The sequence below is a fragment of the Lagopus leucura genome, unplaced genomic scaffold (assembly GCF_019238085.1).
Source record: "Lagopus leucura isolate 7727_CA_CO unplaced genomic scaffold, USGS_WTPT01 Super-Scaffold_100159, whole genome shotgun sequence".
NCBI lineage: Eukaryota > Metazoa > Chordata > Aves > Galliformes > Phasianidae > Lagopus > Lagopus leucura.
In genome coordinates, this window is record NW_024962335.1 from 1300786 (window position 1) to 1317703 (window position 16918).

The following is a 16918-nucleotide window of genomic DNA, read 5'->3' on the forward strand; positions in this document are numbered from 1 at the left end:
GGGGCGGCCGCCCGGGGGCCGCTCCGCTGCCGGGGGGCGGGGGCTCCCCGCGGGGGGAGGGGGCGGCTCGCACAAAGGGGCGCCCGCGCCCCCCCCCCCCACCCCCCGTCCTCCGCTCTATCCTCTCCTCTCCCCGTCCGCCGCCGAGCGCCCGCTGCCCCGCGGCCCGGGTCAGGCTGGCAGAGCCAAGTCTGAGGTGCCGTTGCCGCCGTCGTGCCCTCGCCCGGGGCACCGCGCCCTGTCCGGTGGCGCCGGGGCGCGGCCCGGGGCACGGCCGTGTGTACCTACAGCGCCCGGCCCGACGTCCCCTCCGTCACCGTTCGCCACCCGCTTATTTATTTTTTATTTATTTAACGCGTCCATTACTTAAGCTGTCACGCTAATTTATTTTTTCCCCCGTGCGATTTCATGTTGGTTTCTCGGATGCTATTTCCCTCTATGCATACCGCTGGCTTTGATTTCTCATATCTTCTGGTCTGCCTTGTGCGCTCCCGCGGTCTGGGTGCAGGATCCGTGCTCTGTTTAAAAGTTAATTTGGCTTATCAAACTCCTCTAGGTAGAGTAGTCAGCAAGTGGAGAGGAATGTTAATATTTCTTTTGTTTTAAGTCTTGTGAAATGAAGATATCAACCGACTGCCAGTTCCTGGTAGTCAGTATAGTAAGTAAATTAAATGTAGTCGTTGGAATGAGGCTTTATGGCACTTCCAACAATCTGTAATTCAATCATCTCTGATACAAGCTGCCTTTTGCTATTATTCATCAGACCCAGCTGAGTGATTTCTGTCAGATGGGAAGTGGTGGAGGGAAATCTCTAGGTAAATGTAACTGAAAAGCTTTCTGTGTGGAGTCCTAAATGAGCACAGAAAGCACTTGGCCGCAATGTGGAGGCAGATGTTGGCATCCAAAGAAATAATTTCTTTTGATTGTCAGGGGGTTGTCAGCTCTTATTTCCCTTATTTAACAGCCGTTTGCAAGTGAAAAAGAGGGACTTCCGTGTTTATGACCTTGTAAACGCAATGCAAAACGCTGTAATTCAATGGTATTTCACTCACTGAAATACCAAACTGACCTTTGTTCAGAACACCGTTGTTCTATATGCACGTACATGTTGTAGACTACAGCCAGACTATGGATCAGCACCGGCAGTGTTGATCCTTGAAGCAGGTGGTATGATTGCTGCGCTAATCTATTGCGTGTTGTTTAAACTGCTTCATTGTGCTTCATTTTCTGGGAGAGTTGTTTTGTCGTAAGGAACGTGAGATGATGGTTGTGGCTCAGGGAGGAGTCCCCGTTGGTGGATATCCAGAGTGGGGTGAGAGTTGTAGGATGGCCCTGGGAGGGGGGAGCTTTGGGGCACGAGGGCAAGTGGGCAGAGAAGTCATTTGCTCTGTGAGTATGCGAGCTGACATGTCCTGCCATGCTTAAATAAACCTGCTCGGAAAAAGTGTGAGGCAATTCCACGTGTATTTGAAATAGTGTTTTCTTGCTCCTTGTTTATTTCTTGGAAACAAATGACCTGATTTTATGTCTTGAGAGTCAAATCTATAATATATTAAATATATATATTTCTTACAAGCATCTGGAATTGCAGTTCCATTAGCAGTGTCCGAGGGGAATATACTTTACCAGAAGCTCAGTAATAGACCATATTATAGTTGCTCAAAATTTGCATGCATGCAATTCATAAATTGAAAACTGCATAGCTTAAAAACATAGTGTAGGCAGCTTGAGTGAGAAGAGATAATTTTTAAAAAAAGAACCACAGGGCAGAAGATAATGACATACTGTAGGAAATAATCATACTCCCTCACTTGCAAAAGCATGAAACGTTCCAGTGTAGCCATTTCATACGAGCCCAATTTTCCTTCACATTAAGAGTGCCTAAGTGAGCCTTATTAATGTTTGATGCCAAAGATGCTAAATCCATTTTGAGGGTTGATACTGGAATTTAAAGAGGTAGCTCATAGACTGACGGTGCCGTGCTAACACTTCCCCAGAAGAGATGTGAAAGTCACCATTTGCTGAGTGTGTGCCACAGCCGTGCGAGTGTGGGGGCACAGTGCTCCCTGTGATGGCAGACCTGGAGTCTTTTCAAAACAGATTAAAAAGACAGTGTTTGGTGTAACATCTGAAACTTTCTTCTACCTTAATCATAACTTGGATCAGCTGTAAGAACCTGCGAAACGTTCTGCTTTGGTTTGCGTAGTAGCGTGGAAGGTGTGAGATAAGGAAAGGTTCTGTTTGTCAGAAACCTAGGGGGGAAAAAAAAATCTATACTTTTTCCAGCTGGCATAGAGAGACCGGAAACACAAAATCAATTTTTATGGTCTTTTGGCAGGGTTGGCTGTTAGACTTAAAAGAAGTCATAGCTCAGGGTCTTGGCAGAAGTTCTTAAGCTACTCAGCTGTACAGAACTCAGTTAATTGATGTTTCCTGACATGAAAATGAAGCTCTAATTTAGCACATTGCATGTTTTTCTTGCCCGTTCGGTGATCTGATTACGATTTTTTAAAAACATTTGAGTGAACATGTGTGGCTTTATGTTTATATACACATTGAAACACAGAAATCCTTACTGGGAAGGGAGTTGCACATAAAAAGCGTATGCAGCCTCGTAATACTTGCTGCAGCAGAGGTGTTGAAGTTTGCAGTGCTACTGCAAGAGCAAGATGATGTTTCTGTGTGTTCTAGATTAAAAGCGTGGAGGAGTTGTTGTGTGCTGATCCCAGGAGCTCCTTTCCTCTGCGTCTGGTGCCCATACACGTGTGCCACTCCATGAAGAAATACGTGATCATCTGATTTCCTTTAGCTCTCTATAGAATGCTTGTTTCAAACATAAAGCTTCTTCTTAGTTACAGACTAATTAGAAACCCACATAAGGAGGCTTGTTAGCCAGCAATGACTTTGTGTTTACCGCTGACATTTACTAAAGATACTTGAGGTTAAAATAAAAGCATTTGCCAAGCTGAATAAATAAAGCATTATGTTAACAAATATTTTCAGGATCTTTATGTACAAATCTCGTCTTTGCTGAAGTAGGCTTTACTTCTCCCTAATACACTGGTAAGAGGGGGGATTAGGAAATGCTGGTTATGCTGCTGTATCTCTTGCAAAAATACCGGATGCCGAAGCAGGTGGATTAGAGGGAAGACAACAGGCAGCTACTCTTCATGATTTCTTCTGGTTCGAGGACACAAGCAGGTACAGGTAATGTTAGTTAGAAGGCACACAGAGCAGGAGAGTGCTTTGTACAAGCAATGTGTGTGGAAAAAGTTTTCTGGTTTAAATAAATTACGCAAGAATAGTTATTTTTTGAGACATATAATGACCAAAAGCAAGGGATTAGCGGTAGTAGTGCAACTCTTAGTGCTGCTTTTGACAGCTGTCCAATTAGAATGCTTTAGAGTAGGCTGCTGTCTGTTGGTTTTGTTGTCGTGTTGGTTTGTTTGTTTTGTTTTCCAGTGCAGTTCTTTCATGTACTATAGATACTTTGGAGGAAGCCAACAGTTTTTCTTAATCAGTGTTCTTATCGTTACTGGTCTGAATGCATTTTCTCAAAACTGTGGGCTCTGAACACTTGTCCATCCTAGAAGGAATGCTGTTGCCGTCTTCTAAATTTTGAGAGGTTTGCCAACTCAAGATGTCACTTTCTTTTCCAGCCTTCCCTGAAGATGCTGGTAGAGATGTGTCAGAACACAAAGTGAATCCAGAATGCCTCCGGTGCAGTATTACTATCTGATGAGCTACTTACACTTTTACTTAAAAATGGTAGACCATACAAATACAAAAAAGTGTTACCAGAAATTATCCAAACTAGTTGATTTTCAGTAACTCTGGGTAATCATGCTAATACAATATTTCAGCAAAGTGAAATGTGTTTAGAAGTAGCTAAAGCCAGTGTGGGTATTTAATGATATTGCCTATAAGTTTGTCAGGTATTATGGGAGTACCCAAATGTATCCTAATTGTACAAAGTAGGCAAGGTTATAGTGACAAGGTAGTACAGTGCCTCAAATACAGGAGAATATGTGCCTCAGAGCTTCTCAGTGATGATTTCATGAAGCTGGTTATAAGCCTGTTTGCAAGTTCTGCTTCATGCCCTTTATCTGAAGGGTATTGGGTTCCCACGTGTTGCTAAACATCAGTGTAACAGTTGCAATATAGGGAAGCTGGTAAGCATCACCCAACCTGGCTTTGAGACATAAGATGTCAGCTGCCTCGTTTCCATGCATTTGAATAGCCATGGAGACATGACAGCTGGAGCGGTTGGAGTGCATTTGTGGAAGGCGCAGTGGAAACAAAGGCTCCATGTGAAATGGCTTACCTGGTTCAGGATACTTTCTGATAGTGATGCGTTGCCTGGAAGATGTGTATGCGTTTGTGCATTGTGGACAGGTGGACATTAAATATAACTCTTCTTACTTCAAATGTTTCATTACTCTTTATTACATTTTCTTCTATTTTTTTTATTCCCTTCCAAAGTTAATGAGATTATTTCTTTGTAATTATATTTCTGCTTGATTTTATCATAAAATGTTAGAAATGACAGAAATTCTTAAAAGCTTGTGTGGCAATTACAGTTACTTTTCTTTAAAAGGCATAATGCTGTAACTTGAAATCCTACAGTGTCACTCTGAACCAGTGTCATAGAAGACACAATCTGTTGGCAAATATTTGAAGGCTTAAGGTTGCTAGCATAGTACATCCCAATCTACATTGCTTAAAAGGAAATAAGTTTTCATTTAAAAGTGCAGAACAAACTTTCGGTGTTCAAATTGCAAGTTTTGTGTTAGCACTTTAATAAGACATTACATTTAGCTTAGGCTAATGTTCAGGTAAAGAAATAGTATTGTAGAAGGGTGTAGTTATCCATGTGAACAGGTGATTTAAAAATTAATATTTTTTTTTCCTTGATCAAATGCAGATGAAATACCCAAGGTCTGTTCCAAAAGTAATGCCTCCTATTTTATTATGTCGGCCCACAACATCAGAGGTGAATGTTAATGGTATAGTAGTAGACGTTGAACCTTCTTACCAGCATTCCATTGTGCTTTGTTGCCATGTGACAGATGGCAGCAGAGGGGCAGTCTGACAGAAGAGTGCATGATGTGGAAGTGCAGGTGAAGCAAAGGTGTGGCACTGAATTCCTCCATGTGGAAAAGATAGCACCCATTGACAACGCTTGCTGAATGTTTTTGGAGATCAAGCAGTGGATGAAGATCAAACAGGGATATGAGCACAGTGAGGCAGTGGGCGATATGCTGCAGCAGTGGCAACAGCAATGAGGAAGACAAGCCATGTTCCAGGCAGCCATGCAGATTTCTGCAAGTTTGGCGTGGAGACACTTCTTCATTGCCAGCAAAAATGCACAACTAATGTATGGTGACACTACTAACTTTGTGAGGAATCGGCATCTCCATTACACCAACTCTATTCATTATCTTTAACAATGATCTAGAATAAGAAACAGAATCCATATTCATGAGGCTAAAATTGGAGAAAGTGCTATGATAGACTGTCTTTAGTTGATTTCTCATTCTACTACATCTTGATGTATACCTCAACAAAGTGAAGTGTAGTATTTTTGTCTACTTTTATTGGGAGTCACTCTGCTCTGTGAAAAGACTTAGGGATTACATCCAGGGAACAGCATCTGTCGTTAAAGAGCTGAGAAGCCATATGCAGTCATAAACACTGAACTGTTGAAAGTAAAGAAGATGCCCAATGTTGAAGGTGATGCTAGACAACTAGAATTAGTTTAGAGAAGAGATCCAGTAATGTTCTGAGATATGCCAAATGTGCACCTTAATGGGATTCCAGTCAGCTTTGCGTTCTCTTTGGAAAAGAGAATGTGCCAAGACCTTCCTTGATTCCTTCATAGTGAAAGCACCATTAGAGGTAATAGTATGGTATGTCATGTGGCAACCTGGCTGGGCATGTAAGCTGGAGGAATTCAGACTAGGAGATACCAATTTTTATCAATTAGGATAGTAAGTGTATGGAACAGTTTACTGAGGAGAAGATAATTTTTGTATTTGAAATCCCTAGGTTGGGTTTTCATCTCTTTTTAACTACATTTAGTACAAATTCTAGTTAGAATCAGAGAACAGAATTATAAAGGTTGGGAAAGATCACTAGGGTCATCTAGTCCAATGACTAGCCCATCATAGTTCTGATATAGAAACTGCTGGAAGAAATGATTTTTTTTGATTTGTGTTAATTTGTGAGAACAGGCTAGATTGTGAGCTGGCGTTATGTCCATGGAATTGCTGACTTGTTGAACTTGCTACCATTAACTCCTGTTGAGTCTCCTGGATGAGATTTTTATTTTTTTGTAGAAGGTATTGTGACATATTACTTTCGTAGTGTGAAGATGTGCTGTCTAAACTTCTCTTGAGCAGTCCTCGTGTTTTATAATCCTATTTTGTCCAACCTTACTTACAAGAAATTTCTGTATATGTATCTAAGTGGCCTTATTCTTTGAGATCTGACTTTAAAGCCCGCTGAAATAAATAGAGCAGTAATTAATCTTCTTCCTCAGTCATGCCCCCAAATCATATATTTTGTAATAGAAATTCTCTTTAGAAGGAGAATACATTTCATTCTTTTAAATGTGGGAGGACCAATATTCTACATCTTACCAGTTTGGTCTAGACCTGTATAATAGTACTTCATTTGCAGATGCCCAAAATAACAGTGCTGCCTGAAGGACTGCGTTGTGCCAAGCCTGGAACTTGCTTTGCAGGTAGCAGCCCTTGTGCCTGGCATCTGAGCAAAAGTGCTCTGTGCAGTGCATGCTGTCTTGCAGTATGGTGGGTAACTGTGGACTGGAGTCTTCCCTGTCCTATTTCCACCTGTTGGTACAAACAGCTTAACAAGTGCCCTTTATGAGAAGAATGCAATCTTACCAAAGTGACTAGCAAAGTATCAGTGAGAGTGTCCTCACAAAAGTATCTTTGATTTGCAAGATGCATTTTAGCAGGGTCTGGGAAGAGATGAAAGATAAATGTGTTTTTGACTAAGGATGGAAAAAATGGCTGAATTGTAGGACTTCCACATCCTGAAATTGAAGTGTACTTTTTTTTTTTTAATACAGTAACCCAAGTGTTTAATGAAGATGTATTTGATTACTCTATCTGGAAGATATTAATATCTCTTCAGATGAAGTCTGCCAATAGGTGTTTTATTTTTTCCATAGTTTTCCACTCGTCATAACTTCTTCATATACCTAATAACAAGGAGTTGTTTTGCGTTAACTCTTTGAATTTGGTTTTCTTACATCAAGCTTTCTGAGTGCATTCAGCTGCTATTTAGAGCAGAGTAACAACAGGAGAATGCTCATTTGACCTGGACAGAGGCCAATTCCTGTTTCATGATATGCTGTAGTTGTGTAAGGCCTTCAGCACTTTTATCTTGTATATTTACTTCTGTCCTACACAATAGGATTGAGAGGTGGTTTACTGTATTAATTTTTATGAGCACTCTTAACTGAACGAGAAAGCGGATAAACTGGAAACTTCAAGTAACATCATCTGGGATAAAAAGCACTTGAAGCCATAGGCTACAGATACTTTTTGTCACTTTCCAAGTGTATGTCCACTTTTATAAAAGCTTGGACTTAAGTTTAATATTTGATATGCAAATATTGATTTTACAAATTGTACGCTGACAAATAATTGTGAGTTGTTTATAATAAATTACTGTTTGTAAACATTGACAAAATCTCTGAGTTGTTACAGGTGAGCAAGACAAAATTGCCGTTTTAAAATATCTGAAACTGTTATTATTATTCTGTTTCAGTATCAAGCAGGTAAAACTCAGAACTTTGGACTGAGCACTGTTTACCCATGGCTTTCAAAGCAACATCCAGCCAAATGTTCATGACCAGTTGTGGATCAGACTTCTACAGGCATGATAGAGACTGTCTATACTGTCTGTTACTGAAGAATTCAAAGTATTGCTGAAGCCAAAACTTACTTTTGCCTCTCCAGATAGGTTTTGTACCCATTAATAGGATTTAAAAATGTATGTATTACATAGAGATGAAAGGAAAAATAATGAGTACAGTTCTAATGTAACTAGTCAGTGTTACTCTAGTTATGGCTTTGAAATTTGCTCTTACTACCAGGATGATACTGGGAGTATTTAATTTACTTTGAGTTGAAGTTTGGTTCATAGGAATGGCTCAGATGTTCAACTATTCTTATCTCAAAACAACTGAAGAGTTGTCAACTGATTACAAAGGATAAAGCTAATTTATTTGCTGGAAAAAATCATCACCTGGTGTTCCTTAATCAGTGGTGTTATGGCTTTCTCCCACTTGGTTTTGTGACCTTTTCTGTGATGAGGAAAAGTAATCAATTTTGGAGGAGTGCGGAGGTGGGCGGGAACAACAGACTCACAGCAGCATTTTCAGCGTGTTGGCTTCAGAAGTTTTAAGTAGGTGAAAGTGTGAAGTTGGAAGAATATTGCAAAAGTGGACAGAGGCCTGTAGGTAGATATAGTGAGTGCCAAGCTTAGTCAAAGACATGCAGTTTATTATGGCCAGCATGTGCATACGGTCAAAGTGTGAACAAGAGTAAGCAGTTGCAGCAGTAGTAAATACACTTTGTTGGTTTTTTTCTCCCTAGATAAGGTACACAGAGGTAGTCTACCATGGACACACTGAAGCAACTACTGTAGGCCACACTGTTGTTTGTTTGTTTGTTTTTTGTTTTTTGTTTTTTTTCCATCAGACTTGCTCTAGTGCTTTCCAACCAGTTCTGGCTGGCTCAGACCAGGATTCTTGTTAAATCATATTTCATTTCATCAGGTGAGTTGAATTGTATCCCTAAATTTTTCTGTTGTTTGTTTTTTCTTTTTTCAAATCTCTTACATGTGAGTTGGAATATTCCATAAAAGGTCATTTATTGTCACCATCACTTAAAATAGCTATTTAGACTTTTAAACCTATTCTGGTTTTGTAGGCTACTTTCTTGCCTTGATACCTAGCAAAAATCAAAAAGGGCATTTTGGTATTTTTTTGGCTAACATTCTCATGTGTAGTGGATGGATTTTTTTGTTTGTTTGTTTGAAGGAATAAATAAAAAGTGCAAGGAGTAATGGCTCACCTTTCCAAATCCTTTCCTAATGCTGTGAATTCCAAATGTGTTCTGTAACCAGTGACAGCTGTTTCATCAAGAATTGTTCCGTGTTTGTAAAAAGCAGTGTTTGCTTTTGCAGTCTCTTTAGAACTGGGCCTGACATAGTAATGTGTTTATGCTGTGCGTAACATAATAGGATCCAGATCTTTGACTGAGGATGTGGCCTGTTGGGCAAAACAAACAGTCATTAGTCCAAATGTAGAAAAAAAGTGACCTTATTTAAGGTCCAGAGCTGAATAAACAATTAATTGCTGTGATCGAATTGGCCATCTCCTTTGGAGGGATTTCAATTGTATCAGAGAAGTTTCATGGATTAAATTGTGAACATATATGTTAGGTATTTGGCTAGATGTGATTTATACTTTGCTGGTCATTAAGCCTGTGCTGTCCAGACTGGGGTACTCAGGCCCTCAGTTCAGAGTTCTCATTGGAAACTAGGCAGTTATTCTTTACATCCTCTTTACTCTCATCCTGAAAAAACTTGCTAATCTATCGGTATTAAATGGGCGAGGAGATTAAGAATGGGAAATTTCCTGTAGTCCAGTACTCTGATTTACCACTTTCTAGCTGAAAACTGGGTAAACTGTTTGGCTTGCTCATAACGAAAGCTGTTTTATGAGTAATGCCATGTTTACAACTGAGATTTGAATTACTTGCAGGAGAGATTATACAAAGGAACTGGATTTTAGCCTTATGTGGCCAGGAGGGAATTCATGTGGCATAAAGCAGGTAAACGGAAACTACAAACAAACTAAACATTACAAAGTTCTGCTACATCAGCTTCTCTAGTACAAGAGCCAGTTCCTCTTTTTGGAGATGGATGCAGTTTTTGGATATCTGTGTTCCCTCTTTCAGTGAGATCATTTTTACAACGGTGAGATCGTTGTAGGACGAAAACTAGCCAGTCTGATGTGTGATGTTTGTAAATGGGTGAAACAGACTGAAAGCCAAAACCCTACTACATGGGTTGTCCTAAAGGTAGTGCTAAAGATTTGAGATAAAGATCTCAGGTTTAGCTTTTTGTAAATAAATACAAATAGAGTGCATCAGACATATTTTTAATATGATAGTTAATATTACCTTGGAGCACAAGTAGTACAAGTTAGGCTTCATATGTATCCTGTTGATGTGGTGAAATTTGAATGCTGTTTCGCAGAGGGGGATCAATGGCAGAGGGAGATTAAGGATGGAATTCATCTCATTTAACTTTGAATACACTCAGAAGGTGATACATCTGACCAAATTTGGGTATTTATATTACTGAGATAGACTGCTCTCTGGAGGTATCTGATCCTTTATAAAGAATATGGAATGACTAGATAAGATGTAATCACCTAATTTTTAGGTGCCTATCATGGGCCATTTGAATCCTAAATGATGTCCCTAAGGCCTTGGTAGGGAGCATGGACTGAGGCTGAAAACTGAACTCACATTTTCTAAATTGATGTTAATAACACTAATCCCAGTAGCATCTCCTCAGTGGAGAATCAGATGTATTTAAAACTAGTAGTGCCTGATGAGTACTATAAATTGCTTTCAACAGTTGCAAATAATAATTAAAAAAAAAAAAAACAAACAAAAAAACAAAAACAAAAAAAACCCCACTAATTGGACCAAAAGAAGGGCATATTTTGAAAGTTCCCAATTGAAATCCAGTTTGAACTGTTTATTTTGCTGTGGCTAGTATTACTGTATTTGATCCATGGGAAAAATACTAATACCAGTAGTGTAGCAACTTTATGCTAGAGACGAGATTTTAAAAAGAATATTCAGAGCAAAACTTGAGTGTTATTTTGCTATATAGTATAGTAAATCTATGTTTTCAGAATCCACAGAGCTGTCAGGAAAGAGACTATATCCACAAATAGTGTTATTTATGAGTCATTAAACTTTCCTACCTATTAACAACATGGGAAGATGGGCATCTTGTCAGTAAAGCCATAAACGTCTGTTGTATTGAGAAGAAAGTGTTGGGAGGAACAGTGTAGCTTACTCATAGTTATGGGAATTAAAAGGAACTAGAAGTGTGCACTGTTAGAAAATGGGATTACATGAAAGGAGACATGTTCCATGCAGCAGCTCAGTCCTTGCTACAGTGTGTGTACATGCATGTGCGTGCCTCTTCAGAGCTGTGTTACATCTTGCATCTGGATCAGATGTTGTGCTTCCGGAGGCTAGCTTGATTCCTCCTTGCCTTCCTTCCTCAGCATATTTTAAGGCTATAGTTTTTGACTGAGCTGAGGTGCAGAATCTATTTAAATAGATTCTGTATGTAATTTGTAGATAGAAATCTATTCAGATGATCCTGGTAATATTTGACCCCCTTAAATTCATGGCATCGCATCTCTTTTCATGGGAATGCTCTGTGATGTTAAAGCTTCAGGGTGCAAAGTATTTGTTTTAATGAAGTGCTATGAAGAAAAAGCAGGCCAGAAAAAGCTCTGCTATATTAAGATAAAACAGAAGCTGGCAATGTGAAGAATAAAATAGGATGTATATTTTAGGCTTACACAATTTCTTCCCCTACAAACTTGAAAATGACTGTTAATTTCACAGTACTGCATATAATGGAAATTATCTTCATGTTAGGTCTAAAACTGTTAAATTCAAATGGTCTAGAAAGAAAAATCCAATACTCTGAAAAATTACATCACATCAAAGTGGTTGTCTTGTTGATGTCTTTGGTCACCAGGATTTCTTGTTCATGTCTATTCTCCTTTGAATTAGAAGGTAAACACAATATTTTTGTAGCTAAATGAACCTTTCATAAGCTAGACATCAACTATATATGAATACAGAACAGTAGATCTAAAATGTGTCATGCTGTCAGAGTGCAAATGTTTTCTCTATGAATGTGGAAATTGTGAGTTATGTGCATTCTCTCCCTGTCCTAGTTTTCCCCCCATGTGTTGATATTCACCCATGTGAAAGAGGCCAATTATAATTTGGCTATTATGTAAATAGTGCAGGAGTTGTTAGTAGCAGAAGAAAACTTGTTAGAAACCTGGGGTAGTGACCAAGTAAAAACACCTTTTAATGAAGGTAATTTGCTTCTATATCTCATCAAGTTTATATGTTTATTTTTATATATAATATGTATATGTGTGTATATGTATTTTTTTTTAACCTATTCCTGGTTAAGTTTTTCATCTGAGGACTGGCTGTAATAAGTTCCCAGGTCAATCTTCCATCTGGATATTTTGCTCTGCAGTATTTTCCCTGCTGTTTTTCTAAGAGCCTCCTGTGAGCCAACACTGGTCTCACCCTATCTCCAGTGTGGGTGCTGAGCAGAGCCTGAGATGGAAGAGTGCCCTGGCACTGTGGCTGAAGCTCACTGAAAATGGTTATCCCATTCCTCTGGTTCTGTGAAAAGCATTGGGGAACACGGAGCTCAATGGTGTCAGGCTACCTTAGAAGTGAAGTAGTCAGTCTCATTACAGGCAGACTCCTGAAGCTGGGGAGCAGCTGGGCCAGTTCTTGGTAGCTGTTGTGGGTACAGCCAGACCCAGGCTCTTGCTGAAGTTGCTGTGACGTTGGCTTGGCTAGGTGGCAATTAGCTGCCTTATTGAAGTGGTTTGATGACTGTTCTGGGTAGTCTGATCTCAAATGGTGTGCAGAAGTTGATTTCTGAAACTGCTCTTTCTCTTGAGTTTTATTCTGAGTGAGAGACTTTGTGGCCTTCAGCTTAGTTGCGTGTCAGACCACGTGCCTCTCACCAACCTTGCAGCAATCTCCAGTGAAACATGCAGGACTGTGTGCCTGCTCTGCCCATCGTACCTCGTACTGGGATGCAGACATCAGATTAACTGTGTGCTAGCCCTTGCCTCACATAATTGACTTTGTTTTCAAGTGGCAATGCTCTTAATGTAGTTGTTAAAAGGATACTTGTAAAGAGAGATAAAGACTGCATCTTCAGTGTGGCTTAAAACAGGAGCAATAGGAAGATAAGCGAGTATCTCCTATTTTTTGATCAAGGAGCTCAAATTTTCCCTGTTATCTTTACTCTTTCATGATTGAGCTGTTTGTTTCCAGATGGTGGCTACGCGTGTGACATTGGGACGCGCAGCAGCCAATCTGTTCAGCGGCAGGCATCTCCTCAAGCAGGGCCCGAGGTGCCGGGGCAGGCGGCTGCGGGAGGGCAGCACATGGGCCCCTCCTGCAGCAATTAGCTCTGCTTTCATTTCCCCACCCACAGGCTCTGCAGCAGCAGCCTTCCGTGGGAGGGAGATTCAGCTGCGAGAGCTGAAATGCAGACCTGTAAGCACTTAGCTCCTTTCAGATGGAACTGAATTCATCCACTGAATGTGTCCACAGTACCAAAACATTTATTGTTCCAGGTGTTGGTTTCAGTGAGTAATTTATTTTCTGCCAGAGTGTAGTTCCTAGTGTAACATCGAGTGCGTGTCATGGGCAGTACATAAACATTTGTGTTTTCTTGGCGCTTTTAATAGAAGAACTTCCTGGAGGAGGGAGATGTTATATGGAAATACGAAGTTAGCATCATATGCTTAAGGGCATGATGTCATATTTGCAGAGAACTGAGGCAACATTTACTCTTTTCTTTGAAAGCCCAAATATTATTCTTGGATTTCTTTTTATTTACCTATGGCTGTATTACAGTTTGAATTGAACGAGCATTTTGTTCTATTATACCTTATCTTCTTTCCTGTACTTATAAAATTGTGAGGGGTAGGGAAATAAAATGAAATATGAAGCAGTAAGCTCTCATTAAAAAGCAAATAGACAAATAGCATGCAACAGACTGTAAGGGCTAAAGAGCTGTTACATACTCAATCAAAAACAAACTCATTAATGCAATAGACAGTGTGACTAGATACGGGCCATACTGACCAGGGTGACTTACAACAGTGATTCAGGGGTTTAATTGGCTGTTATTCAAGGATTTAAGTCCAATTTTCTGAGTAATTCTATTCTCCTATTAAGTATGGTGGACGCTGATGGGTAAGTGCTGAAGTACCCCATGGTAAGGCAGTTGTCCACGACGGTCTCTGAGCCTCTGGAAATTCCTCTGAAGTTAAGATAAACTGTATTGGTGAAAGTGTACTTACATTTAGAAGGAAAAAAAAGCTTTTGAAGTAAAAGCATGAGATACTGCTATCACATGGCTATTGTGCAAAGAATTATTTTTTCTGTGAAGATATCCTGGAAAACCTTTCACCATATGTGATTGTTTTCTTAGGAGAAACATGGCATATCTGAGCTGAGAATATCTTAAGACATGTTTTATTGATATGTCTGCTTTTAAAAGCATACCAGAGATTGAGAGAATTTGGTGAAGTATTTCAAATAGCCTATAAAGAGGGCATGATTTTTTTTTTTCCTAAAATCTAAAAATCTCCTATTACACTTCAGTAGACACTTGTTGCTTTAGTATAAGTGTTTCTAGTGATCCTTGTACTTCTTATTATGCTTTATTAAGAGATATGAGTTCTTCTGAAGATTTAGTTTCAGTTACCTGTTCATTATTGCTGCAAGATTTTAGCTAAAGTCTCTTCGATATTTTCTTTTCTGATGTTAGTGTTGAAACTTTAGCTTGTAAGTCAACGTTGTATATCTTTGCTGTATGTAGTATAGCTGTGTTAAAGTTCAGATCAAATAGCTGCAAAAGGAAGTACAAGTTCCATGCAAAAATCAACACTAGTCACGTTAACTGAACACTTTGAGTGCGAATACTCTTCTCAGTCCCCTGTCCAAACTGAATAAAATAAAACATTTCAGAATAAAACTTTTTAAGAAATAGAAATTTACATTTTGTTCACCAGCTGGAAATCAGTTATTACTGAAATCATTTGGTCACTTGATGATCACTTCAAACATGTTGATCTTCCTTAACATAAGAAGTAATTTCTTAATTCTGAGTGTTGTTGAACCAAATATAATCTTCTAAACCCTTCTTGTCCATACCTGTGTTGAACTGCGTTATACAAGCTGTCAATTATGCAAGTAATTTGAATTCAAGTTTTCTGTATTTACTGGGGAGTGGAGTCTTTAAATACTTTATGTGGATGACTGAACAGAAGCATACAGAAATATACTAAAAATATACGTAGTTCACACATAGGATGTTTACTTTTTTACTACCTGTTCTCTACATATTTTGACCTTCTGAGCTAATTTAATTGTAACATTCATTAAAATTGACAACTGATGTTTGGTTTTGGTGGGTTTTTTTTTTTTTTTTTTTTTTTTTTTTGAGGGGATGGCAGGCTTAAACTGCAAGAGAAATTCGGAATAACACAGCAACTTGTTGCAAGTAGTATTTCCATTTTTAATGCAATCTTTTAAATCCTGTTTCAGTTTTCAGTCGATTGTGGGGATTTTTTTTTGTATTGTTTATAAATATATCTTTTCTTATGTCAGTAGTACTATACCATACAGTAGCAGTAATCACATAACATGTAAAAGGTTCAAAGGTTATTTTCCCCCATAAAGAACAGAAGAGAGAACTGCACAGCAGTCCTGTTCCATTGTAGAAGATGGTGACATATTATTCCTTTCAATTCTAGTTTGTGCTTCATTGCTCTCAGAATAGATATGCTTGGGACATATGCCCAAACTCAAGATGTGGTCAATGTGCTACTATGATTATTTTGTTACTGAAGAGCTTTTTTTTTTTTTTTTCCCCTAGAAAAAGAATTATCCAAGGCAGATGGTACTGTGATAAACAGCTTGATACTTACTACAGTAGACGCTGGGAAGTTTGATATGATAAGAATGTAATGCTGTTGACATCATAAAAGCTGAATAATCTTGTTCATTTTTGGCATATATGGAAAATAATACTTGATGAAAGATACCTGTCCAAGTTTTTTGGATGAATGGCAAAACTGACTAGCTAAATTATTACTGTTTATGCAGGTCTGAATTTGTAAATGACCGGTTATGTCAGCAGTGCCCAGCTTGAAGCACATTCAGAAGTGCCTTGTTTTCACTATGTGCTGGGCATGCATCCTGATAAAATCAGGCTGTATGCACACATGACTGAAGGGCAAGTTTTCTTCATATGAGAGGAGGTGTGAGATGGAGGTACTTTGAACACATTCTTTACATAACTAAAGAAAAGTTGCTAGATAGCCTGATCCTGTGTTACAGCCCTGTCTTGCTAGATAAGGAATAATAGGACAAACATACATTGCTGAACCAGTGTAGTGGCATTTAGGAAGCTTGCTCAGGCTGGTACCGAGCCCATTCTTATTATGCACTAAGTAGACATGAGATTTAGTACAACCTCATTATCATCTGAAATATCCATCCTAAAGGTTTTTGTTTAGTCTAAGCTGCCAATGCTGACTTTTATCATTAGTGGTCTTATAATCTTAGAATAAAAGATTCTTAATTGTCCCCATTTTGAACAGCCTTCATAGGATGATGAATGGATGCTTAAGCTCTTCTTCCATTGCCTACAGTGGGAGACCAACTGGCTGTCATGGGTCTAGGAGGATGCAGTGTTTGTAAGTTAAAAGGATTAATTAATTCTCACCTTAAAGAAGAAAAGTTTAATGGAAATTTTTAAGAGTTCATTTTTCAAGAATTTTCTTAATCTGACAGTGAAAACAAATAGGTTGTATTGACTTATTTCAAGAAATAAATGTTACTTAACGGTAGTCTTCATGATAAAAGGTTTTGCAATGAGTTGAAAGTACTCATTGTAAAAAGTGAGTAAGAATTTAGAGGAATGAAGGAAATTTAATTTGGACATAGGACTTTGATTTGGTAATTTTATCACTTCTTGCCCCTCTTAGGGATTCTGTGTA